Source organism: Dermochelys coriacea, chromosome 2, assembly GCF_009764565.3.
Source record: "Dermochelys coriacea isolate rDerCor1 chromosome 2, rDerCor1.pri.v4, whole genome shotgun sequence".
NCBI lineage: Eukaryota > Metazoa > Chordata > Testudines > Dermochelyidae > Dermochelys > Dermochelys coriacea.
In genome coordinates, this window is record NC_050069.1 from 6,638,981 (window position 1) to 6,666,058 (window position 27,078).

At 45.9% G+C, this 27,078-nt stretch overlaps 1 long non-coding RNA gene across 1 annotated transcript; it reads right to left on the reverse strand.

Moving 5' to 3' along the window:
• Nucleotides 1-4,027: 4,027 nt before the first annotated feature.
• On the reverse strand, nucleotides 4,028-27,078 carry LOC122458417. The gene is made up of 3 exons (XR_006278466.1): nucleotides 27,068-27,078; nucleotides 16,308-16,311; nucleotides 4,028-4,164 (listed from the first exon to the last, which is right to left on the reverse strand). It is a non-coding gene; the product is annotated as an uncharacterized LOC122458417 (long non-coding RNA).

Below are 27,078 nucleotides of genomic sequence, written 5' to 3' on the forward strand. Positions count from 1 at the left end.
TTGGCAGGGTTTCTGCATCTGACGTACTTAAATTCTTACTGTTAATTTTTGTGTCTTTAGCAAGATGCTGCTCAAATTCTCTCTCCATCTACAAAGGGCCTCCTCACGTGTAGTAGAGGAGTAACTCCATTAGCTGATAGTGGTAGGCTGTTCTACTCTGTATGAGCCAGTTCTTGGAAGCGGAAACACCCTTAGTTAATGGGTTACACCTAGAAGGGGACTGAAATTCACAAGTACCCCTCTGCTGGAGTATTTTAAAGAATAAGGGCTGTTCTACACTACACAGCTGGGTCGACATAAGGCAGCTTTTGGCAACCTAATTATGTCAGTGTACACACTACAGTCTTCCTCTCGCCGATGTAAGAGAGCCGTGAAATTGACAAGGTTGCCTGGCTCCCTGTGGGAAGTGGGAGGGGACGGCCCAAGAACCTGAGGGCTAGGGCCGGATTTACACCTTACATACCCCTTGGCACAGAATCTTCCACATGTTCCCTCTTCCCCTGTTGCCTGCTCCCAGTCATAAGCTTTGATCAAAGGAAGCATATGACTGAATTAGCTTTTTTGTTCTGAAATGGAAAAGCTCCTCTCATAAGATATTTTCCGGTGGGATAAATTAATATATTTTTTTAAGTGAGAGAAATCTGTTTTACATGCATTCATTTTAAGACTAATTTCCTCCTTCGGAATGTTAAACAAGGGGATAGAATTGAAGAACTAATTTGTTAGCCTTGGATGAACTTCATGCTGATGTCTGATGCGCAGCATCACTCCCCGACAAGAGGAAGGGAGAAGAAGAAAGAAATATCAAGGCAGCAATGTGAACAAGGAATCCAGTGGGGAAAAAAAGATCTATACATGTTGAATGTGCAGGAGGGAGTACTGTACAATTATTCGCAAAAAGAACAGGAGTACTTGTGACACCTTAGAGACTAACAAATTTATTAGAGCATAAGCTTTCGTGAGCTACAGCTCACTTCATCGGATGCATTTGATGGAAAAAAAAAACAGTGGTTTTTTTTCCACCAAATGCATCCGATGAAGTGAGCTGTAGCTCACGAAAGCTTATGCTCTAATAAATTTGTTAGTCTCTAAGGTGCCACAAGTACTCCTTTTCTTTTTGCGAATACAGACTAACACGGCTGCTACTCTGAAACCTGTACAATTATTGAATCCTTTCTCTGGGATGAAGCATCCACAGTAGCAATCATAAAACAAACACAGACCGAAAGAAGAAAAAGTTAAAACTATGAAAATGAATGGGGCCACCTTAGAAAAAGATGGAAGACAGATGTTTGGGCACGGTTACCAGTGTCTTTACCAAGGGTGCTGTATCCCATCCTTGGGATGGCTGCGTTTCAATGTGAGCTGAAATGATATTTCTACACTATATAATACTTTACTGACATTATTATGTGCAGTCCAAAAGCCAAAGGCCTGAACTTACAATGGGAATGATGAAGGTGCAAGGACTGGAGGATTGCTGTCACCAAGTCTTTCAGAGAGGTAAATAATGCAGTTGCATTGTTATCTATTTACAATCTAGATATACAGATGATAGGTATTGGTATTAAGCAGGAGAAACTAAGTGCTATCCTGTGGAGATTGGCCATGGTGTCTCAGATTTCTCATCTGCAAAATGGGGATAATGAAACCAGACAGTGCAGTGGTGAGGGGCATACAAACACCCTGAGATCCCTGAATGACAAGTGTCACATCAGTGCAAAGTATTATTATTAATGCCACATGGGAAAAGAGATCAGGCATCCCTGATTCCCACTCCTCTGCTCAGCCAAGTAGACCACTGTCTGTCTTTTTCACTTGTTTAAAACTTCCAAGACACCCAGCGACCATTGTAATCTTTGTGTTCTAAGAAGCAGATTTGGTACTGGCAGCATTGGACCAGACGGAGTGATGTTAGATTTGCAAACTCCAGACTCCAAAAAGGACGACCAAAGCTTTGCAAAAACATTCCAACTCTCACTGATGCCAACTAAATACTAACACTTTCCCCTCACATAAACAATTTTTTTTATCGTTTTGCCTAAAACTATGAACTTTTGGTACTATAAATGCTATGCCGGTTTGGCTCACAGCCCTGATGCCAACTACCAGTAGACAAGCATTCAGGTCGCACCTTGGTTTCCACCGTGCAGTGCTTTTTGCAGAGTACCAATACCCGAATTTCTCCCAAACCATCTGCCCTGCAATGTTCAGCCCCCTTACTGAACACTTACAGAAGGTTTTAAGTTTGTTGCTCCTTTCAAGAGACAATACACTGCAGTCTGTTAGCTTGACTGGGGTTCACACCCCCTTCCCTTCAATCAGTGCACTGAATTCATTTATAGTAAAAGTAAAAAAAAGTTTATTTAGCAGAAGGACATAGCATTAAGTGATACCAAGTCTAAGGGGTAAAGATCGAAAGGGGTACAAACAAACAAAAGTAAAAGTACGCTTCTAAGACTAAAATCTGATTTGACACATTAGACCCTCTTGTTCAGGGAAGCATTTCTCACCAAGTCTCTTTTCCGGCATGGCTAACCAGACTCTCTGGCTAGGACCCTTCACAGATCTCAAAGTGCTCGGTTCCTTTGCCTCTTCAGTTGAAGATGGCAAAATGGCTTTTCCCCTCTCCTTATATCTTCCCAAAGTTCATGGATCCTGCTTCAAAAGACAGGAAGGCTCTTGGGGCTGCCGTCTCATCCCCCATTGAAACTAAGGGGTGATCTTTCCCCTCTTGCTCTCCTATGGCTTGTTACCTTGCATGTAAACGTTCCTTAATTGTCTCTGCCTGATGACCAGGCTGATCAGAGAAGCAAATATGCATTCCTTTCTCTAGGACAGATTGGGCATATATATTGCTTGCCAACCACATTTTAAGAACATAATTTTAGTACCTGTTTTTAACATCTCGTACATACCCCACACAATGATTTTGGGAGCAGCATGTTACCAGTTTGCATATGACACTTTACAGGACATCTTTTAGATACAGATTATGACAGCAGTGTGTTAGGGGTAGTGAGTATGTCAGGCCTGGCAAGAGTTGTTGACACAGTGCAGTAAACCACCAGTTGGTACCTTCCCTGCCATATTTTCACATGTATCAGGCTACATCTGCTATTTTAGGCCAGCCCACTGGTTAGATGTGACATTCCAAAATGATGTTAGAACAATTTTCAAACAGCAGAATACTTCTGGCATTCCGTCTCTCATGATTGGAAAATACTTCCTACTTCCTCTCAGATTTTGAAGATGGACTCTTCTCTTCCCAATGAGAACATACATACAATTTCAGACAGGTTTGTTTAATTTTGAAGAAATAAGAGTGGGACAAAAAGTCAAAATCAAGGTTATGATGGAAAGGTAGTTGTGACATCTGCTATGGAGAGATCCAACCCCTCCAAAACAAACTTCCTGACTTTTAGTGGTCTAGGACAGTGGTTCTCAAACTAGGGCTGCCACTTGTTCAGGGAAAGCTCCTAGCAGACCGGGCCAGTTTGTTTACCTGCCGCGTCTGCAGGTTCAGCCGATTGCGTCTCCCACTGGCTGTGGTTCGCCGCTCCAGGCCAATGGGAGCTGCGGGAAGCAGCAGTGGCCTAGTTTGAGAACCACTGGTCTAGGAGACAAAAGGGTATGCAGGATCAAGCAGGAGATGTTGGAGTTGAAGAAGGGTAAAACTCTTGTGCAAACTCATGTATCAGAAATAATGGCAACCAAAAGACTGAGACTTTTCAGCTTGGAAAAGAGACAACTAAGGGGGATATGAGGGAGGTCTATAAAACCATGAATGGTGTGGAGAAAGTGAATGGGGAAGTGTTATTTACCCTTTCCCATAACACAAGAACCAGGGGTCACCAAATGAAATGAATAGGCAGCCGTTTTAAAACAAACAGAAGGACGTACTTCTTCACACAACGCACAGTCAAGGTGTAGAATTTGTTGCCAGGGGATGATGTGAAGGCCAAAACCATAACAAGAATTCAAAAAAAGAATTAGATAAGTTCACAGAGGATAGGTCCATCAATGGCTATTAGCCAAGATGGTCAGGGATGCAACCCCATGCTGTGGGTGTCTCTAAGCCTCCAACTGCCAGGAGCTGAGGGTGGACAACAGGGGATGGATCACTTGATAATTGCCCTGTTCTATTAATTCCCTCTGAAGCACCTGGCATTGACTGCTGTCAGAAGACAGGATACTGGGCGAGATGGACCATTGGTCTGAGCCAGTATGGCCATTCTTATGTTCAATAAAAAGAATGACTAGGCATGTCAGTTGCTTTTCCTATGGTTTTCCTGTTTTTTTTCACCACATCCACTGATATGTCAATGGAAGAGGTTTTAAAACAAATGGATAAATTAAACTGTAAAACCAGGCCTATAAGGGATTCACCCACGAAGTCTGAAGGAACTCAAATGTGAAATTGCAGAACTACTAACTGATATGTAACCTGTTGCTGAAACAATTATCTGTATCGGATGACTGGAGGATAGCTAATGTGACATCAATTTTTAATCAGGGCTCCAATTGCAATCCTGGAATTACAGGGCAGTGAACCTAACTTCAGTACCAGGCAAATTGTTAGAAACTATTGTAAAGACCAGAATTATCAGACACATAGATCAACATGATATGTCAGAGAAGAGTCAACAAGGCTTTTATAAAGTGAAGTCATGCCTCACCAGTCTATTAGAATTCATGGAGCGTGTCAAGAAGCAAGTGGATAAGAGGGATCTAGTGGATATAGTCTACTTGGATTTTCAGAAAGCCTTTGACAAGGTCCCTCATCCAAGACTCTTAAGGAAACTAAGTAGCTCTGGGACAACAGGGAAGGTCCTCTCATGGATCAGTAACTAGTTAAAAGACAGGAAACAAAATGTAAGAATAAATGGCCAGTTTTCACAATGGAAAGAGGTAAACAGCAAGGGTCCCCCAAACATCTGTACTGGGACCTGTGCTGGTGAACATATTCGTTAATGATCTGGGGAAGGAGGTAAACAGTAGAAAATGGAAAAGTTTAAGATGATACAAAATTATTCAAGATCGTTAAGTTCAAAGCTGACTTCTAAGAGTTACAGGGTATCTCACAAAACTGGTGACTAGACAAAAAAATGTTGATTGATCAGTGCAGAGCAATGCCCATTGGAAGAAAATAATCCCAACTGCACCTATGTAATGATGGGGTCTAAATTAGCTGTTACCCCTCAAGGGAGAGATATTGGAGTCATCGTGGGTAGTTCTCTGAAAACAAGCTCAATGCAGAGCAGTGGTCAAGAAAGGCCAACAGAATTTTAGGAACTCTAAGGAAAGAAATAGAAAATAAGACAGAAAAAGATCATGCCACTACATAAATCCGTGGTGCACCCACACCTTGAATACAGTGTCCAGTTCTGATCCCCTCCATCTCAAAAAGGATACAGTGGAACTGGAAAAGGTTCAGAGAAGGGAAACTAAGATGATCAAGGGTATAGAACAGCTTACATTTGAGGACAGAGTAAAAAGATCAGAGCTGTTTATCTTAGGGGGGTATGATAGATATCCATAAAATCAAGAATGGTGAGGAAAAAGGGAATAGAGAAGTGTTATTTACCCTTTTCCACAATACAAAAACCAGAGGTCACCTAATGAAATTAACAGGCAGCAGGTTTAATACAAACAAGAGGAAGTACTTTTTCACACAATGCACAATTAATCATTGTCATGAGATGTTGTGATGACCGAAAGTATGACTAGATTCAAATCTAGAACTAAAGGTTCATGGAGGATAGCCATTGGTGGTCCTATTAGCCAACAGGGTCAGGAATGCCACCCTATGCTCAGGGTGACCTTAAAACTCTGAGTGCCGGCAGCTGGGATGGGAAGACAGCATGGAGCTCTCCAGAGTTGCCCTGTGCTGTGCACTCCCACTGAAGGCTTGGCACTGGCCACTGTCAGGGACAGGATATTGGGCTAGATGGACCATTGGTCTGATCCACTGTGGCTGTTCTTATAGTTGTCCTCTATTATTGAGGAGAAGGCCTATGGTCCAGTGGGTAAATCACTGGCTTTCATTCTCGAGGCCTGGGTTCTAGTCCAAATTCAGTCATTGATGTGCTGTGTGACCTTGCACAAGTCATTTTGCCTCAGTTACCCTTTGCACTCTTTCGATTTGTAAGCTATGGAGGGCCAGGATAATCTTTTACCATGTTTTTTTTTACATCACCTAGTGCAATGTGGCTCTGGTTTCAGTTGGGGCCACGAGGAACTACAAAAATAATAATAAAAGAAATACACATTTTTGTGGGTATTTTTATGAGATGGTAGGAGATGTAACTCACATGCTAGAAAAGCTGACTGTGGGGTACAAATGTTCCTCACAGCATTTTTATATCAAGTCAGCAGTACAGGGTGTTCTTCTCAGATTGGGATATTAAGTATCGGATTTTCCCCGAGACATTGGCTCCCATTCAAGGTTTCAACCATGTTTGAAACAAAATGCCACAGATGTCCTTTGAGTTCCGCTGTCTCCTGGCAAGCTACACTGTTCTGCAAAGCTCCCAAAGAGCAAAGTTTTTACATGGTCTTGCTTCTGAGCTGTATCCCAGCCAAGCCTGGAAGGTGGAGGCCACTGTAGGGGGTTCTATCTCAAAGTGGCTAAAGAAGCAATGAGCAATGCCTAGGCCAAATTTCTGAGCAGCTGGGTGATTTGAATGATTCAAGGTCTGTAAAACCTGCCTTAAACTGAAAGATTTAGGAAGCTCAAGCTGTTTAGCTTAGTTAAGAGGTGACTTGATCATGGTCCATAAGTACCTACATGGGATGAAGATTTCTGATAGTAGAGTGGGCTCTCTAATCTAGCAGGAAAAAAAGGCATAACAAGATACAGTGGCTGGATGCTGAACCTGAATGTATTCAACCTAGAGATAAGTTTCACATTTTTAACCATGAGCACCACTGGAACAATATTCCTGGACATATGGAGGATTCTCCATCACTCAGTCTTTAAATCAAAATTGGACATCTTAGCTCAGCCACAGTATATGGATATGGAGGCCTCAGGGTCCTGCCACACCCATCCCAGGAAAGGAGCAGTGGAGCTAAGTCCTCTAAGCGGCCTAGAGAGGCTGCACAGGAAGCAGCCAATCAGGAGAGGCTGAGAAGGGCTAGCCAATCAGACAGGCTTTAGGGAGCAGCCAATCAGGGCCCAGGAGGGCCATATAAAAAGGAGCTGCAGAGCCCGACACAGTCAGTTCTTTGCTGGAGCCAGAGGAGTGTAGGTTGACTGACTGAGTCAGCTCAGTGCTGGCAGGGACAAGGGGAGTGAGAGTGAAGGGTGAAGCATTGGCGAAGGCTGGGACTGCAGGGAAGTATCCCAGGAAACTGAAAGCAGTTTTGTTAAAGGGATATGATGGCATGTGGCTGCTATTCTTAGGGTCCTGGGTGGGGACCTGGAGTTGTGGGTGGGCCCAGGTCTCACCCTATAGGCCACTGGGGAAGTGGCCTATAATCATACAGCAATAAACCCCCAGAAGGGGACTGAACTGTCAGAAGGGTCCAGAATGACCTAGACAAATTGGAGGATTGGGCCAAAAAAAATCTGATGAGGTTCAACAAGGACAAGTGCAGAGTTCTTCACTTAGGAAGGAAGAATCCCATGGACTGCTACAGGCTGGGGACCAACTGGCTAAGCAGCAGTTCTGCAGAAAAGGGCCTGAGGATTACAGTGGACGAGAAGCTGGATACAAGTCAGCAGTGTGCCCTCGTTGCCAAGAAGGCCAATGACATATTGGGCTGTATTAGTAGGAGTATTGCCAGCAGATCCAGGGAAGTGATTATTCCCCTCTATTCAGCACTGGTGAAGCCACACCTCGACTATTGCATCCAGTTTTGATCCCCCACTACAGAAGGGATGTGGAAAAATTGGAAAGAGTCCAGCGGAGGGCAATGAAAATGATTAGGGGGCTGGGGCACATGACTTATGAGGAGAGGCTGAAGGAACTGGGGTTATTTAGTCTGCAGAAGAGAAGAGTGAGGGGGGATTTGATAGCAGCCTTCAATCCTCCTGAAGGGGGATTACAAGGAGGATGGAGCTCAGCTGTTCTCAGTGGTGGCAGATGACTGAACAAGAAGCAATGGTCTGAAGTTACAGTGTGGGAGGTCTAGGTTGGATATTAGGAAACACTATTTCTCTAGGAGGATGGTGAAGCACTGGAATGGGTTACCTAGGGAGGTGGTGGAAACTCTATCCTTAGAGGTTTTTAAGGCCCGGCTTGATAAAGCCCTGGCTGGGATGATTTAGTTGGCGTTGGTCCTGCTTTGAGCAGGGGGTTGGACTAGATGACCTTGTGAGGTTTCTTCCAACCCTAATCTTCTATGATTCTATTCTAACAGCCTAGAGAGGGCAGAATCCATTGCCTCCTGGGAGGAAGACCTAGGTGGGAACGGCCCAATACTAGGGCCAGGATTGTTTAAAAACGGCAGACACATCTGACAAAAAGGGGTGCTTGCAAGAGGTGGGTGTCATGACCTTAAAATCCATGACTCTATGAATGCTAAAGAGATTTCTGCATTAGATGGGCAAATCTGTATTATTTAAACCTAGAAAAACAGGCTGTTTCCCCCTTCTATTTAGCTTCCATTCTAACTAGGTTTTTATAGAGTCTCCCATCACCATGGTATCTGGGCTTTTCATGTGGCTTATGATATTTCCCGCCTGATTAGAAGGATCACAAGAATGGCCTTCCATGCAGTACTGTGGTGATTAAGTTTCTGGTCCATACCCAAAGCGGACCAGACTTTTAACAAACCAGACTTTTCTGCCAGTCTCTCTGTGTTTATGGCTCTGAGTCTACAGCTCATAGAAATCGGGGATAGAAAATAATCATTAGGCTAATGAATTTGTCACCCAGCCAGAGAGAGATTGTCCCTGCGTCTCGTTGTGTGTTCTTTAATACACTTCCTTTTCCTACCATCCCAGCTCTAGGACTCTGTCTTCCACCTTGTTTTGGATGTTGGAAGTACGTGTCAGGTCATTGAGGTAACTGACATCTCCCCCTTCAATCCACTGAGTTTAAGGTTTTTCCAACAACCCCTTGACAGGGCTTAACTCAGGAATCTACTTCCCCTTTCTGCTGAAGTGAAGGCTGTCTCATCCACTCTCCCACCGTAGAAGTCATTCCAGTGCTCCAGGAATCCTCCTCCTCTCTGCACCACTGATGCTTCCAGAAGGTGGTGCTGAATGTCGCAGTCTCCTTTCTGCACTCTGGCATGACAGACTTGTCAGGTTGTCAGTGCAGCTCGGTTGACAGCCGCTTTGCTCTTGCATGAGAAGTTCTGTTCATTCCCTCTGAAGCATCTCGCCCTGGCTGCTGTCAGAAGACAGGATACTGGGCTAGATGGACCACTGGATTGACCTAGTACGGCCTTGATAGAAAGGGGCTAGCTCTCAAGTAAGACTCTTTCTGCCTGTCCAGCTGCGCCCACTTGACAGCAACAGACTGCTCCCACTGCCCTACACCTGACAGGGAGAGACCATGTCTAGGGATGAGAGGAGAGAGTGCTTTCCATCGTCCTTTTATCCTTTGGCCTCTCTGCTGAGATGGCTCGTGGGGTGCTGATGGTTTGCTAGCCGTCGCTCGGAGAAATGGACACAGAGTCAGGCATAAGAAGTCAGTGCTTATTAACAAACCAGGCTTTTCTCCCAGTCTCTGTGTGTTTATGGCTTCGAGACTAGAGCTCTGACAGAAGGGTGGGTCAGAGCTCCCCTATTGCCGGCAGCACCATGGGCAGTGGGTATCATGGGCTGGGGGAGGCTGAGCCTCCTTAAACAGCGAGGTGTGGCTGCACCCCCAGTCCCTCTCCTGCTTCCCGCTCTGCAGGTGGTCATCTCTTCCCCTGTGCCATGTCATCATGGCCCCAGCTGGGACTGGTGCCGCGCTGCCTGCCCTCCCAGTGCTCTGGGACTCGGGGGGGGGGGGAAGGGGCTGGGGCACACTGCCAGGCCTCCCAGTGTTCTGGGACTGGTGGCGGGGGGGGGGGGGGTTGGGGGCACTAGCATGGGGCAGGGCTCAACGGCCATAGTGGGGGGAGGGTACTGGGGGTGCTGGGCAAGGGCCAGTGGCCATGGAAGAGGCAGGGCCTTTGGCAGAAGGGGCAGGGCTGGGAGCTAGCCTCCCCAAGCCAGCAATTTACCCACCGCCCATGCCCAGCGCTAACCGGATGGGCTAGTCTCCCTTTTCTGAGAGAGGAAAGACCAAAGAGAAGGGCCTAGGAAGTTTTATCTCTTTACCCAAAGGACATTCCATAGTCATGAAAGAGAGGGGGGAACCACGTGAGACTGTCTGAGCCAGTCCAGCAACAATGTGTGGGAAGGGACGGCCTCACAGGCATGCTCTCCTCTTTGCAAAGCATGCTGGGAAAGGAGAGTCTGGGACTTTATAATGCTGGTTCCTCTTGCTCACAGGGGACTCACAATGAAGGCAGCACTTAGCAAGGAGATGTTGTCTACGGGACTGTGAATGACCCTTAGGAGGTGAAACCTATGGGTGTGGAGGGGCTCACCTGTTTGGTTGAGCATTTTGGACTTTAGTAACCATTATATTAAAGAAACGCTTGGGATTTCTATTACTTTGAGCTTTGGGGATCTAGACTGGGTTTTAGTCTTTGTTATATCTTATGATGTAATGAACACCATCGTCTCAAGAAACACCTTGCCATCTCTGTCCTCGTTCATCTCATCCCTTCTGTGGGGCACAGGGACACTCTGTTGAAGGTGATGCTACATTGGTAAGACTTCTGATTGCAGATTTTAACTGATAAACACCAACAAAACACTCTTGCTACCAAAAAAAAAATCTGTGTTTATCCAATAAACACCAGAAAACAATGGAAATGGTTACTCAGTTCATGTTGACTTCATCCCTTTCCCAATGCTTTGTTGATATAGGTGGTGGCCCTCCTCCCTGGCTTGTATCCAAGGGCTTGTGTACATAGAGCAGTAACGCGAACTATAAGAGTGTGATTTCTAAAGCATGCTAACATGTTTCACATTAAATGGTCTCTATAGACCCTACTAAAGGTTCCCTAGTGAGCTTTAATGTGTTTCAAACAGCACTACATTAAAGCACACTAGGGACAAACACACTAAATGTGAAACCAGGGGTTCAATAACAAGGATGCAAAGCTTAAACTAACGTGATTCATTTTTAATACAGATAACAAAAATGAAAGTTGATTCTGTTTAGACAAGAATTTTGTGGAGTACTCCAAAAATCTTTCCATTACTTTATCAAACAAAGATCAACCAACTCCTTCGATCTTGAATATGTACATGGAACTCAAAAATTTGTAACAATCAACCCCAAAATGAAACTGATAACCAATGCATAGGGCTTCTGGGTTTTTTGGGTTTATGTAAGTCATGCCCATCTGGTGTGGTGCTCTGTCATCTTCTGGTGGTAGCTAGGTCTCCCTAAGCTTGATGAGTCCTTGGCTAAGAGAGCTGTCTTTTAACTCCGGCAGCCGAAGCTCATGCATTAAGATCTAGAGGTCCTAGGGACAATCCATCCAGGGGTGTTGATCTAACAGTTATAACAGAGGGTGCACACAGGATGCATAAGTAACTGCTCTGAACAGGTTTCAGAGTAGCAGCCGTGTTAGTCTGTATTCGCAAAAAGAAAAGGAGTACTTGTGGCACATTAGAAACTAATAAATTTATTAGAGCATAAGCTTTCGTGAGCTATTGCATCCGATGAAGTGAGCTGTAGCTCACAAAAGCTTATGCTCTAATAAAGTTGTTAGTCTCTAAGGTGCCACAAGTACTCCTTTTTTTTTTTTGCTCTGAACAGACCATCTCATTTCACTGAGAGCTCTCAGGTGTCAATTGTCAATTACTTTCAGGTAGCTGGGCTAGCTTTGAGCTGGTGACCTGGAAATGCATGACCCTGCTACTCATTAATGGCCTCCTAAGACATCCACTCCTGTATTGTTGCAGTTTGTACCTGTATATACTGTACTGTTGACTGACCTCAAAGGCTCTACCAGCAATGCCAGTGAGATGGGTTGGGGGTCAAGCCAGCCAGTATACAATACAGCAGTGTGGGGATATGAGCCAAGGATACTGTGCCAAAATGGCCCTCTTATAAGGTGCGCCAGGGACCTTTCCTGCTCACCCTCAGCTGGGAGGACACCAGCTTTTTAAAGGTTTCCGAGTAGCAGCTTTTTAAAGGTTTCTTCAGGATGATCCAGACATGCCAAGTTGCTTTCAATTCTATTGATCTGCTGTAGAAGAAAGCATAGAAAGCTGAGATGAATATGAAGTACTTTAATTTGTGGTTCCTGGGGATCAAGGTATTACCCACTTGATACTGAGCTAGCCTCTCTGGCATTAAAAAGTGATCTTCATATTTCATATGAATTTCAGTGAAAGATATATGTCTTGGCTGATTGCCTTGTATACATCTCTTTGTGAATGTAGATATCCCTTCTCTTTATCCAGATACATGCACAAAGGATTCTTCAATTACAAATGGTCAATCCAACAGGAAAGTCTGTAGAACCCCAAGATCCCAGGTCACTGGATCCTTTTTCCCAATCTCACAAAAGCTTTAAAGCCTACTACTAGTGCAGATCCAATCTGCAGTGACATTTCAAACCCCCTTAAAAGCATTAGACAGCATGCCAGCATTTATCCACTCAGTGATGACTCTTAACTCCTGTTACATTCAAATCCCCATCTTTCACTGGTGCTTGATTGCAATGGTGATTAATTTTAAAGTCAACATATTTATCCAAAATACAACATCATTAAAAAGACCAGGCATAAAATTGCATATTTGCAAATATCTTAACTGGATGTGATTCAAACAAACAGCAGCCCTCTAATTGAACCTTATTTGAGAATATGCATATGAGCTGGAGTCCTTTCCACCTCTATATTTTCCCACCAGTAGATGGCTCTAGCAATTTTTCCATTTTTACCACAATACTATATTTCCATTTGAGACCTCCTTCTGATTTTCAAATGGTTGAATTGCAGGATTTAGAGGGGTGATCCTATCCCCCCACACTCTAATATCACTCCAACAATTGCTTTCAGCTAGTAAATTTGTGCATTGTTCCTAAAGCCCCAGTGCCACCGGACTGACCTACTACCATTGTGAAAGCAAAGTGAATTTATGGTTTGCATTTCCATACCGATGGGAGAGTTCACTATGAAAAGGCCAGTGGGTCCCAGTATCAGATGTTTTCAAATTATTTTAGCTGTTATTCTGTCCTCTGTATGGAAAAAAACCACACTCCTTTAATTAATTTTTTTTCACCTGCCAAACTGTCAGCCTGATCGCATTAGCAGTTGGACTATAAAAAGTTTGAGGAAGTTTCTGTGTTTATTTTGGGTACCCGGGGACCTTGAGAATGGATTAGCCTTCCTTGTGGTATCTCAATACCGGTTTTCCTTTTCTACAGAGTCCCTTTCTAGTTAGAAGCTAAAAAAGGAAGCCTGTCTCTTAACAAAGAGTTGGGTCAGCTTCTCTTCGCATTTGCGAGGAAGCCAGCTTCTGCAATTAGAGCAAGAAGCTGGCTGATGGACGTTATCCCAAACAAGGTGTGACATTCCCCTACTCTGAGTCTGGCACATTCTAGAGCAAGTCACTTTGGCTCCTGTTTCTAAAGAGATTTAGAGGCTTAGACAGATAGGCACCATAATATTTTCAAAGCCACAGCTCAGGTGCTGCCTACCAACTATAGGTGCCCAACTCTCCCCAGCACCTATGTTTCTGCCGCTCAACATTCTCAAAGCCCCCTACGCGCTGCTGCCACTCCACAGCTAACAAGCTGCTCACGGCCCTGACTCAAACCGAAGCCCGGGAAGTGGGATTCTCAACCAGGCTGGGAGACACCCAGCAGGGCCCAATCCTGCAGGCATGCTCTGAACAGGCTGAACATCTGATACCTATTGTCCCCCCACAGCAGGAGGGCTGGAAGCAGAGGGATGGGGTGGGGGGAGATGACAGAGAGATGATTTTTGCTACCCTAGCAGCAGGGCTTAGATGGCTAACTCCTGGAGAAGGTTTACAGCCGCGGGAGGCACCTATCCATAGCCTGCCAGCCAAGGACACCAGGTCAGTTGCTTAGGCACCTAAGCCCCTCTCCTCTCCTCAGTATGTCACTCCCAGCTAGCTCCCCTGCTCAACTGGCCAGCTTCTAACAATCCCTTTCTTAGCTGCCCACCAAGGAGCCTGGGCACCATAGAGCTGCCTAACTTGGGGCTTGGAAAATTCCACTAGGCGGAGGGCAAGGCTTCAATCTTTCCATCTCTCCAAGACTCAGTTCCTCATGTGTAAAACAGAGAGAGCACTTCTCCACTGGGGGGTGGCATTGCGATGATAAACCCACGCCGCACGCTCTGAGGCTGGAGTGAAAGGGACCAGAGAGGTGTCTGGGAAGATGCTAGTTTCCTGTTCATTGTCTCCTTACTACTTGCTTAAGAAGACTCCGTGGCATGTGAGATCAGGTAAGGGCATTGCCCTGGAAGAGACCACTGAGCCTGGCACAGATCCAATGGATCGAATCAGAGGGCAAGCAATATTTTCTTGCTAATGAGTTGGCAGTGTCTTCTCCATCCATTAGATACAGCCTCAGGTAAACACCGGCGGCTTGCTTCAACCACGCAGCGGTGATGGGGCCATTTGCCCCATTGTGAAAAGGGAGACCAGGTCACCTGAAACAAGTTATAATTGGAAACCGCAGGAACAAATAAGTTCCAGAGTCTGTGGCAATGATTCAAAACACACCTCAGCATCGTCAGCACAGCTAATTCCAGCCACACAAATGTGGCAGCTAATTGAGAGCCAGCTCCAAGGGCAACATTTTGCCTCTATGGTTGTGTGCCTTTAACAATCCCGGCGTTTCCGCTTGCTAACACAGAGCTAATTAACATGCTGGTGAAAGCACCTGGGCTTTGACATGGGAACTGGCGGAAGGCACAGGAATTAAGCTGCTGCAATTAATTATGTTTGCCTCTCGGAGCCAAGCACCAGTGCCCTGGGATTTCCTGGCTGTCTCTGTTCCCTTTGTTCATCTCCCTCCCTGGAGATCATGCAACACTGGTAGAAATTAATTTGGTGGCAATTGATTAAAGTTGGACATTTCTTGCTTGTGGAAGTAACTGGTTCTGAGGCCTCAACAACAGAAAGGAAACCTACACGTACCTCCCTGCCCTCTCCTTCCTGAGTGTGGGATTTGGAGAGGTTGGTTAAAGAATGGAAACATGGAAACACATAACATGGAAGAAAACAGAAAGGAAGCAAGCAAAAGTCAAGAGGATGAAAGATGTGTTCCCCCATAACACTGGCTAAACATAACCAGTTTTTCATGAGATTACCAGGTTGGTCTGACTGAGACTGAAGGTAGTTGAAAGACCCTGGTTGGAGTCCAACTGGGCCTTCTGGACCTGATCCAAAGCCAATTAAAATCGATGGCAGTCTTCTCCATTGGGCTTTGAATCAGGCCCATTGTGAAATGCCTGAGGCCGCAATGGTGTAAAGGTAACATGCCATGAGCACATACATATAGATACTATGGCTAACAGTGGGGGCTGACCTATGAACTTCAGCACCATAAGGAAAGCTCCTCTCGGTGCTAGGGTAGGTGTAATTGCTGAGGCTGACCACTAGAAGGAGACATGATCAGACACATTGAGCCAGGGTCTAAACCAGAGGTATTCTGTGCGGAGTGTGAGAAGCTTTAGGAGGGGAATAAACTTACTGTGTACATTTTACCCATAGTAATGAAAACCTAGCCAAGCTGATTCCTCAGATGGTTCTGTGCGTTTGACTCTAGGTGGCGCTCTACATTTGAACGGATTTCGGTTAACTTGCATGACATTATACAAAGTCGTGGCCATCTTCACGTACATCCATTTGCTATGATGTGATGCGCACATTTAATTGTAAGGATGGACCACAATCACAGGTTTACTTTTGCTGTTATTACAATGGATCGTTGGTTCTGTTTGAATCAATGCCTTACTGTTCGCAATAGTTAGTGAGAGTCGCTTGTTGATTTTTTTTTATCGGTATATGTACTTGTATAGTGTGTGAGGGGCATAGACTACTACAGACACAAAGGGTGGGAGGTGATCAAATAAGTTTGAGACCCACTGTTCAAAACACTCTCCATGTTGATTTCTGGTGTTGCCATTTCCTCCCTGGCCATTTCTGGTGTCTCAGCCATTTAGAAGAGACCTTAATCATTGAAATCCTGCCTGCTCATTAAAGGACAGATTGTCAAGAGCTGGCCTCTCCTTTTGCTCCTGTTGTTTATGGGTAGACATAACTGCAGGCACTCTGCTTTGGTCATCCCTCGGATCCAAATCCCGTTGAAGATGAGAGTGCCTAATTGCGCCTGAAAACCAGGGATAATCTTTGCAAAGCTTTGAGCATAGGGTTAGTCTTTTAAATCCATATTTAGGCACCCGAGTGGCCTTGTTTCAAGAGGTGCCAAGTGACTACTGCTCCCAGCAATGTCAGGTCTACCGGTAGGTGTGAGAAGGAAAATCCCCTTCCGTGAAAATCCCCACCCAGTCCTACGTCTCTCCACTGAGACTCCTAACAAGGGTTCCTTTGAGTGGCAGTGGTGGCGGTGGGCTTGGTAATGAGGATACTTTTTCCATTGCAAACACAGATGAGACCATCGACTCACTTTGCACAGGGTGAAGAGCTAACCTCTATTGCTAGAAAGGACCAAAGACCTGACGCTCCTCTCCAGCCAAAGTAGCACCTGCCAGAGATCTTGGGAATAAACTGACCACCATAGCTCTGGACTTTAAAGGGGCATCATTATTGAAATCCAGTAACACGACCCACATGCATAAAAGGAGGCAGCCGTGGCATCCAGAGGCTGAATGCGGCTGCCTGTTCCATGTTTGCAACTCCAGCTGAAATGAATCGGACTGCAGAGATGTAAATGAGAGTCAAATTTGGCTGTGTGTGTCTGAATGGGCCCAGCTACTGCAGTGATGGTGGCTTTATAAAGAGACAGATTAGATTAGCTAAAGAGAGAGGCTGCATATCTGCTGGACCCCAAGGACCAAATCCCATGAAGGCACAAAATGAGTTATGCTAGTACCCCTGGATGCAATGGGAACTAGATTGGCATGGGTTCTACAAAACTCCATGCAGGTCCCACCAGGAAGCTGGTTCAAGCTCCCTGATCTTGGCCCTGGCATAACCTGAAACAGCTCTCAGTCATACCACTGGTATAAGAGGACCTTACACCCCTTCCTTGTCATCAGCCCTGCCCATGACATGCCCCTCCCTCCTTTGGCATGTCCTCTACTTTAAAGGAGACCTCCACTGTGCTTCAGGAATTATCTGCTGGTTGTTTCCATCCAGTTTCTCTCCACTTTGTGCTACGTGAGCAGTGCAAAATGGATGTAGCAGACTGAAGGATCTCTCCCGCAAGTTACATCTGTAAGTAGTAATAATACTTTGCAGTTTTTATATAGTGCCTCTGATCTGTGAATCACAAGGAGGCTTCACTCAGATGGGTAAGTTTTCTCATCCCTGCCTTACAGATGACAGCTTGGGTTGGGTACAGTAAAACTGACAAATGCAGAAGACAATTTATGGAAGGGCACTGGTGGAAGGAAACATCTGAAACATTAAAGGCTGAAATTACGGAAAGGAGACAGTTCTGACATCAAAGTTCCTCGTAGTCTAATAAAACATTGGAAATTTTTCATTGCAAGTGGTAGTCAAGATCTAAAATGAGAGAGAGCATATCAAAGAGCTGAACAGGGAGGACAGGGAGTGTGGCAGCTCCATGAGGAATTTCAAACAACTGGTTCATCTCTCTTTAACATCATTATATCTCCCTATTCCTTAATATTGGTTCCTTTCATCCTGCAGGCTCACTAATCTAAAATCTTTTTAGCACTTTCCCAGAGTACCATCTGTTTGCATAGTAATTTCCTCTAAGTCCTTACAGGACTGCAATAATCCCTTCGTGTTAACATTGATTGCAAACATCCTCATCAACAAAGCAATGACTGTGGGGGAAAAATATGTATTTTCAAGCAGCAGCTACTGGCAATCATGAAAGGGAATAACCACAGAGAAAGGATGAGCGTCAAGCATCTCATCAGGGCCGTGGTAGGTGCACTGGTACAATCCCACTAAGCACATGGGTTTGATTCATAGCATAGACATACAGGAAAATAACTCAGTCTCTCCAACAAATGTCAGTCTGCAGATGAAGAATACAAACAACAGGAAGGGATTGGAGCAGAGGCATGTGTGACTCTGAATACCTTGTGCTGGACCCTTGCTCTGAGGAAGAGGTCCTAGGACCCAAGGCTTCTCCTTGAATGCAGCATTAATGCAAATGCATTTGTGCTGGGAATTTCTAATGCAAACAACAGCTGGTCATGGTGATGATTAGAGATGGTGGAAAATTTTTACATGAAACTTTTTTCGATGAAAAGTGCAGATTTGACAACACCGAAAAGCTTCACGAATTCGTGTCCATTCTTATGGATGGTTCTGGTTGGGAAAAAAACATTTAAAAATTCTGAACAAAATTTGAAAGGTTTCATTTCAACATTTTTGACATGGAAAGGAGTGGTTACTTATCTGTACGGTAACTGGAGTCCTTCAAGATGTTATGCTCCTATGGGTGCTCTATGTTGTGTGTCTTTGATGGGAGATTTTCTTCAGCAGCATCAGCGGGTCCATTCCTGCGCTCTACACACCCTTGTGCTCCAGGCGGAGGTTACACAAAGAGGGGTGGACCCACAACTGTTTCATTTCCTTCTCAACTCCAACATTCGAAGACAAGAACTCCAAAGCAGAGGGGAAAGGTAGTGCAGCACCCATAGGAATGTAACATCTCAAAGAACTCCAGTTACTGTACAGTTACTCCTGCTCCTCCTTCTTTGAGTGTATGTCACTATGGGTGCTCCACGTTGGGTCATTACCAAGCAGTAGCTCATTGTGAAGGAAGGTGCTAAGGAGATGAGTCCATACCAGTGCAGAGGATGGCCTCGCCAAAGGCTGAGTTGGATGTGGAAACGTAGAGGAGGGCATAGTGCTGAGTGAATGTACACACTGATGACCAGGTAGCAGTCTTACAATTGTCAGCAGTGGGTACGTTCTGCAGCAGGGTTTCTGAGGCTGATTGAGCTCTGGTAGAATGGGCCATCACCCTAGGTGCAGGGTGGGGTTGGGTCATTTCATAACATGCCAGGAAGCAGCCTGAGACCCACTTGGGTAGTCTTTGTGCAGTTATGGTGGCTCCCTTCATCCTATCTGGAACAGAGATGAACAGTCTAGGCGAGGAGCTGAAAGATCTGGTCCTGTCAGGAAAGAAAGTGAGGGGACCTTCTGACATTGAGCATATGTAGGGTGGCTCTTCCCTGGAGGAAGGAGGCTTGGAATAAAATACCTGCAGTGAGAGATCCTGATTGATGTGAAAGTCCCAAGAGACTTTAGGTAGGAAGCGAGGGTGAGGGCCGAATCACCTTGTCACAGTAGAACACCATGTCAGGTGGACCAGTCATAAGGGCTCCCAGTTCACTTATTCATCTGGATGGCTATGAGGAACACTGCCTTAAAGATAAGTGGAGTAGACAGCAGCTTTTCATGGGCTCACAGGGGGGTTTCCTCAGAATATCACAGTGGTTGGATGGGCAAAAACTGAGATTGCCTTGGTTGGTTGATGAAGACAGTGACAGCAGCAAGGTGAACCTTGATACAGCTGAAGGATAAAACCTAGGGTTTTCAATTCTGACAGGTAATCCAGTGCAGAGGAGAGGGAAAGCTTGGAGACAGCGACTATTCTGCACACCAAAGCTGGAAACATTTCCATTTCTTCAGGTAGGTGTTTTTGGTGGTGGGTTTGTCGCTATTACGCATCACCGACTGTACCTCAGGAGAGCATTCCTGTTCTAGGACCAAGAGCCATCGAGGAGTCGTGCTCCTGGTGTAATGATGGGAGGTTGGCGTGAGTCATCCAGCCTGACTCCTGGAGGTCTGTCATCATAGGGACGAGAAGAGGTGGTCTCAGAGCTAGGCAAACCATGTGCAGGGACAAAATCTGTGTTGGCCTCCTGTTTCAGCTTGTTCAGGACTTTGATCAGCAAGGGTGCTGAAGGACTGGCATACAGCAACATGCATGGCCAGGGAACAAGGAGGGCATTGCCCAAGGAGCTGCAGCCAAGGCCAACCCTCGAGCAGAAGTGAGGGTACTTAGTGTTGAGTGGAGAAGCAAAAAGATCTACCTTTGGGGAACCCCAGGTGAGGCAGGTGTTGAAAAATAGGTTGTTCAGCTCCCATTCATGATTCTGATGGAAATATCTGCTCAGGATGTCTGCCACATTGTTCTGCAGACCCAGTCGGCACCCTGCCAAGGTGTTGATTTGATGAGTTAAAAAAAATTCCCAGGTCTTTATTGCTTCTCCACACATAAGGATGGGGATTTTTCTTCTCCTTCCCCATTGATATAGCGCAATGTCACCCTGTTGCCTGTCATAATTCTTAAGGCGTGACCCCATGTCTTGTGTAGTAAATGATGGCATGCATTAGGGACTGCCCATAGCTCGAGGGTGTTGATGTGGAGCAATGATTCTTGAGGGGTCTGGAGGGTGTGCTCCTCAACCTAACATAGGGCTGTTGATGGTCTGTGTGGGAAACGGATGTGCAAAGTGCATCCCGACACATACTCTGCAAGGGTCCTTCCACCAAAGGAGAGAGTCAAGGACCCTCTGGGAAGTGCACACACCTTATAATCATAGAATATTAGGGTTGGAAGAGATCTCAGGAGGTTATCTATTCCAACCCCCTGCTCAAAGCAGGACCAACCCCAACTAAATCATCCCAGCCAGGGCTTTGTCCCACTGGGCCTTAAAAACCTCTAAGGAAGGAGATTCCACCACGTCCCTAGGTAACCCATTACAGTGCTTCACCACCGTCCTAGTGAAATAGTGTTTCCTAATATCCAACCTAGACCTCCCCCACTGCAACTTGAGACCACTGCTCTTTGTTCTTTCATCTGCTACCACTGAGAACAGCCCAGCCTCTTTGGAACTCCCCTTCAGGTAGTTGAAGACTGCTATCAAATCCCCCCTCACTCTTCTCTTCTCTCCTGTCTCTTTGGACAGGCTGTGTCTGTTTTGTGTCCAGATGGTTCTGAGCCAGGCTTGAAGGCATCTGGACTGGAGCTTTTCAAGAGGCATCACAAAGGTGCAGGCATCCATATGGCCGAGGAGTTGTAGGCAAGACATTGGTGTGGTCTAGCGGCTCTGTTATATTGTGGATATGAGACTGGACATGGCATTGAAGCTGTCAATGGATAGGTATGCCCTGCTGGCTAGAGGATCCAGTGTGGCCCTGATGAAGTCTAAATGTTGAACAGGTACTAGGTGGACTTCTCTGTCTTGAAGCGAAGGCCCAGGGAGTGAAACAGACCTAAGGCCTTGTTGGTGGCTGACTTGACCTCAGAGAAGGAGCTGTCCTTGAGGTAGGGGAAGCCAGTTATACCCATCCAATGGAGATGGGTGTTGACAACTGAGAGGACTTTTGTAAAGACTCCAGGGGCAGTTGAAAGGTTGAAGGGAAGTAGTAATAACTGGTAGTGTTATTCCCAACCCTGAATCGTGTGTGCAGGATGCATAGCTATGTGGACATCCTGAAGGCAGAGGAACACAAACCAGTCCCCTCGATCTAACAATGGTATGTTCCCTGTGAGGGTCACCATCTTGAATCTCTGTGTTGGGATGAAGATATTCCGTGTCCTGAGGTTCAAGATTGGTCTCCATTCCCCTTTTTAATTTGGAACTCGGAACTATCTGGAATAAAACTCCTTTCTGGCAAATTCGAGAAGAACCAGTTTGATGACCTCCAGGAGCAGCAGCTCCTGCCTGAAGAGACCCTTGTGAGCAGTGTCCCTGAAGAGGGACTGGGTGGGCTGGGCCAAGGAAACAAAAGGGATGGTGTAGCCTGATGAGACTATTTCCAGAATCCACCTGTCTGATGTGATGAGCTCTCAATAAGGTGTAAATTGGGAGAGGCAGCCCCCATGGGGTAGGTGGATGACATGGTGGTGGAGCGCATGACCCAGCGAGTGCAACAGTTCATGGCCATTGACCAAAAGCTCCAAAATGGGTGCTTGGCTGAGGAGAAAAACTGAGTGGTGGAAATAGAAGAACGTCCCTTCTCATGAAACCTTGGCATCTCTATTGGTGGCGCCATCACTTTCCGCAAAGTGAAAATGTAGGATCATTGGGCCATCAGCGATTTACTAAATTTCTTATTGGGTTGCAGGAACATAAATACCCAAGGAGCACAAGATTGCCCTGGAGTTCTTGAGAGGCTGTAGGAACTTGTGTGTTGTGTTGCTGAAGAGCTTAGGCCCTTCAGAGGAAAGATCCTCACTGGTGTTCTGCACTTCTTGAGGAAGACCGGAAGACTGCAGCCATGAAGCTCAACTCATAACCATGGCAGTGGCCATAGAACGAGCTACTGTATCAGCCACATCCAGGGAGGCTTGTAAAGTCAACCTTAGTGATGATCTCAGCTTTGGAAATGAGGGCTTCAAATTGGTCCCTCTGGCCCTGTGGCAGATGTTCAATAAATGGAAACAACTTTGAGAAGTTGGTGTAATCATATTTTGCCAGCAGAACATGATAATTTGAGACCCTGAACTGTAAAGCTGCTGAGGAGTAGCTTTTGCAGCTGAGGAAGCCTGGGCACCGAAGTTCTTTGCTGGGCAGAGTAGATCTCTGGTGGCTCTGCCTGTTCCTCTCACTGACCTCGTTTACCACCAAGTCATTAAGAGGTGCGATGAGAAAAAAGATACTAAAAATCTTTTGCCAGCACATCATCTTTTTTGCCAACCTTCTTGTTTGCAGGTGGAATGGTGACAGGTGTCTGCCAGATGTTACCGCCTGATGACAATAGTGCATCATTAATAGGGATGGCTGGCTTGCCTTGCAATGCAGAGTGGAGGACATCCCACAGGGAATGCTGGGATTCCTGCACTGCCTCCTGGGGGGAATCTGAAAAGTCTCAGCCACCCTCTTCTCTAAGTCCTGAAAAACTTTAAAGTCCTCCATGTAGGATGGTGGTGGGGCCAGAACTGCTTAATCAGGAGCACACAAGAATTTGTTGGAAGGAGATGCTTCCTCTTCCGCTCTTAGCTGCTGTTCTACCTCAAAGTTATCCTGAGGATGGGGGACTTCCTAGGGAAGAGGCTGTCTGGGGACTGGAGGCTGGTCTTGATGGGTCTGTTCATAGGAAGGCACCCTGTTAAATTGGTCACCACACGGGGCACGAGGGCTCCAGAAAGCCCAGTGTGGCGGGGAGTATGGAAAGGGAGTAGGACCTCAGGGGTGCTCCTGCCAAAGTTGGTGGGGAGGATGATGTCCAGATCCTGGAGACTCCTCCTCAGGTACTGTGCAGGGGACAGAGAACAAAAGGGAAAGATGGTGGAGTCCTGGTCAACAATGTCCAATTCAGAAGCTGTGTCATCCCCCATGCCTTAAGGGTGTTGGTACTAGCAGCCATGTGGGAGCTGGCAGTCAATCCAGAACAGGCAGGCTGTTTTTCGTGGTGGGATACGGTGGCTCCGATGGGCAGGTCAGTGCTGGTGGCTGCATTGGTATGAGAAAGGCACCCACTCTGCAACTCTCAGTAGGGGAAATCTGCCTCCTTTGCCAAGTGGAGAGCGTGATGGGAGAGGGATGAAGTCAGTGCCAACAATCCAGGGCAGTACTCCTCCATCTGAGGCAGGCTAAGTGGCACTGGAGACAGTGCAGACGGACAGTCTGCTTGCTCCTTATGTCCATGGTTCACATGGTCCCTATGCCCATGGCCCTTAAAGGGTGCCAAAGTTGATGCTGGTGGCTTCTTTGAATCCCAGTGTCCAGAAGGCTCCGCAGATACCGAGGATGGTGTCAAACACAGCTGCTTGCCTAGAGACTTCTCTTCACATGAAATGGTGGAAGATCTCTGTGGTGGTACTATACCCTTGGTGCTGGAAGAAGCAGAAGTCTCAGTCATACCTGGAAAAGGGTGTGTCAAGGTTTCTTCCCCACTCTGAACTCTAGGATACAGATGTGGGGACCTGCATGAAAGACCCCCTAAGCTTATTCTTACCAGTTTAGGTTAAATGCTGCCACCACCAAAGTGTTACACAAAGAACAGGGAAAGAGCCCACTTGGAAACGTCTTTCCCCCCAAAATCCCCCCAAGCTCTACACCCCCTTTCCTGGGGAAGGCTTGATAAAAATCCTCACTAATTTGCACAGGTGACCACAGAGCCAAACCCTTGGATCTTAAGGACAATGAAAAAGCAATCAGGCTCTTAAAAGAAAATTTTAATTAAAGAAAAAGAAAAACCTCTGTAAAATCAGGAAGGGAAATACCTTACAGGGTAATCAGATTCAAAACATAGAGAATCCCTCTAGGCAAAACCTTAAGTTACAAAAAGACACAAAAATAGGAATATACCTCCCATTCAGCACAACTTATTTTATTAGCCATTTAAACAAAACAGAATCTAACGCATCTCTAGCTAGATTACTTACTGACTCTTTACAGGAGTTCTGAGCCGCATTCCTGCTCTGGTCCCGGCAAAAGCATCACACAGCCAGAGAGAACCTTTGTTTCTCTTCCCCCACCCAGCTTTGAAAGTGTCTTGTCTCCTCATTGGTCATTTTGGTCAGGTGCCAGCGAGGTTATCCTAGCTTCTTAACCCTTTACAGGTGAAAGGGTTTTTCCTCTGGCCAGGAGGGATTTAAAGGTGTTTACCCTTCCCTTTATATTTATGACAGGGTGCGAAGTCTTCTTTGGGGCCATCACTCCTGATGCTTCATGTCCATCTCAGGGGGCTGGGCTCTCTCTTTTTTGGAGTGTTTGAAGGCCTCTGCAAATGAGGAGCTGCTGAATGGGTGGATGAGGCCAACATCACTGACAGGGTGGAGGGAGCAGTGGAAAATGAACCAGGCAAGGAGATGTTGAGGCCTACAGGGTGTTGGGCAAGGTGGTGACAAGAAGTTTGAATGTGATGTGGTGGGGGAGGGGAGCCAGTGGAAGGACTTGAAAAGGGAGAAGATGCCCTTGGTATTGCAGGCGAGGCAGGTGGCTGAGTGATCCTGATGGAGTTAATCCTTTAGATCAAATGGCAAGGGGTTATGCTTTTGGTGCTGGGGAGTTGGATTCTATATCTGCTGACAATCACTGTGTCTGCATGACAGAGAGCATTGGGTGCCTGTATGGTGCCTGCCAAACTAAGCTCACAAACTCAGATCTTCGGAAGCCCATATTAATTTTGGCCATGTGGATTTTAGGGCTCCCAACCCCAGACAAAGACACCTTTGAGTAGCTAAACCTTATTGCTCCAAACAAAAAACAGATAGCACCTGACTGAAGTCCATGGGACTACTTTTGCAGCAACAGTATCAGATAGGCACCAAAAAATGAGTCACCCAAAGCTGGACGCACTTCTGAAAATTTAGGCTACAATATTTAGACTTAGAACGAGTACACTCTACTGTGTCTAGGTCAGGCAATCCCTACTCCTGATTGTGCAGATGTTGTTACCTGTCCTAGCAGCAAGGTAGCGCAGTTAAATTACCTGGGTTCTAGTTCTGGCTCTGCTAGTACTTTGTTGCTTTGACCTTCAGAAACCTCTTCACCCCCTACCTCAGTTGCCCCATCGGTAAAAAATGCAGACAGCATGGCACACACATGAAGTGTTTTGAAATCTGTGGGGAATAGGGCAAGGCATTGTTTTAGAAATCACTCTCAGCATACAGTAGCAGCCGTAATAAACAGTGTCCAATCTGTTCTGGTTTATTGAACTCTGTCATTCACAGCACTGTAGGATCTTTGTCTCCAGGTCCCAGACGTTTTCCACTAGCAGAACTTTTGGTGCTAGCCTTGCAACAATGGGAAAAGACTGCACATTGAACATGGATTTTTGGATTCCTTTCGGTCTGCCCTGTAAACTGTCTTCCCCCACAGAAAGGTCAGAAATCAGAAACAAGGAATAGATCACCTAACCAAAAACATGAGACAATGTCAGTGGCTGAGTATGTGTATTAAGAATCATAGAATATCAGGGTTGGAGGTCATCTACTCCAACCCCCTGCTCAAAGCAGGACCAATCCCCATTTTTTGCCCCAGATCCCTAAAGGGCCCCCTCAAGGATTGAACTGTGAACCCTGGGTTTAGCAGGCCAATGCTCAAACCATTGAGCTATCCTTCCCCCCAAGACTTTAAGACCATATAATTTAGACCTAATTCAATTAAACCTTTGTGCATTTGTTGACGGTTTTCCACTAAGGTCACTCAGCTGAGCACATATTTTAAAAATATGCACAGCGCTTCAGTACTTAATATATGGGAGTGTGTCAGTTGCCAGAATCCAAGGTGAGTCAAAGGAAATGGCTCCTCAGGTAGATTGGGCGGCATGCCAGCAGACAGCTGTCCCTGAAATAGATTGCCACACATGAACTCCTCCAAAGAGTCAGACGCCAGTTCTAAACAGTCTTATTCCTACAAGTGGGTCGGTTCATTTATATCTTCCATCCATGGTTACTGGGATGGCCCACGGAGTGGGAAGGTGGGTGCAGTGAGTTGAGATAAATCACAAGAGCTTAGTAAGATTGAAAAAGAGATCAGCCATTTATGTGGAGAAGAAGATTGTCCCGAGTTAGAAGAATTCATGCTAAAAATTCTTTGGAAAGAAGATAAAATTCATGTTTCAGGCTTTCAGCCAACCTCTAACTATAATGGGTTAGGATGAGACCATCATGGGTACTAGAGATTAGTAACACAGGCTCAACATCGATCGACTGTTTATCCATATATATTGCAGCCTTTTAGACAGTTTATCTGTAGAGCGAGAACCCAAGACGTTGGTATCTAAAAGCACAAGTCTTGACTGTTTGTGCTAAATGCCCGCCTCTATTTGTTCAGGGTCAGTAGCACTCATAAGCCTCCATATATGGGTTTGCCCCAGGACCGAGAGAAAGAGCTACACTCCGTTAGCATAGGTTACAGACAGAACAGGTGCCAGGAATAACATCAAACCATTTGCCACT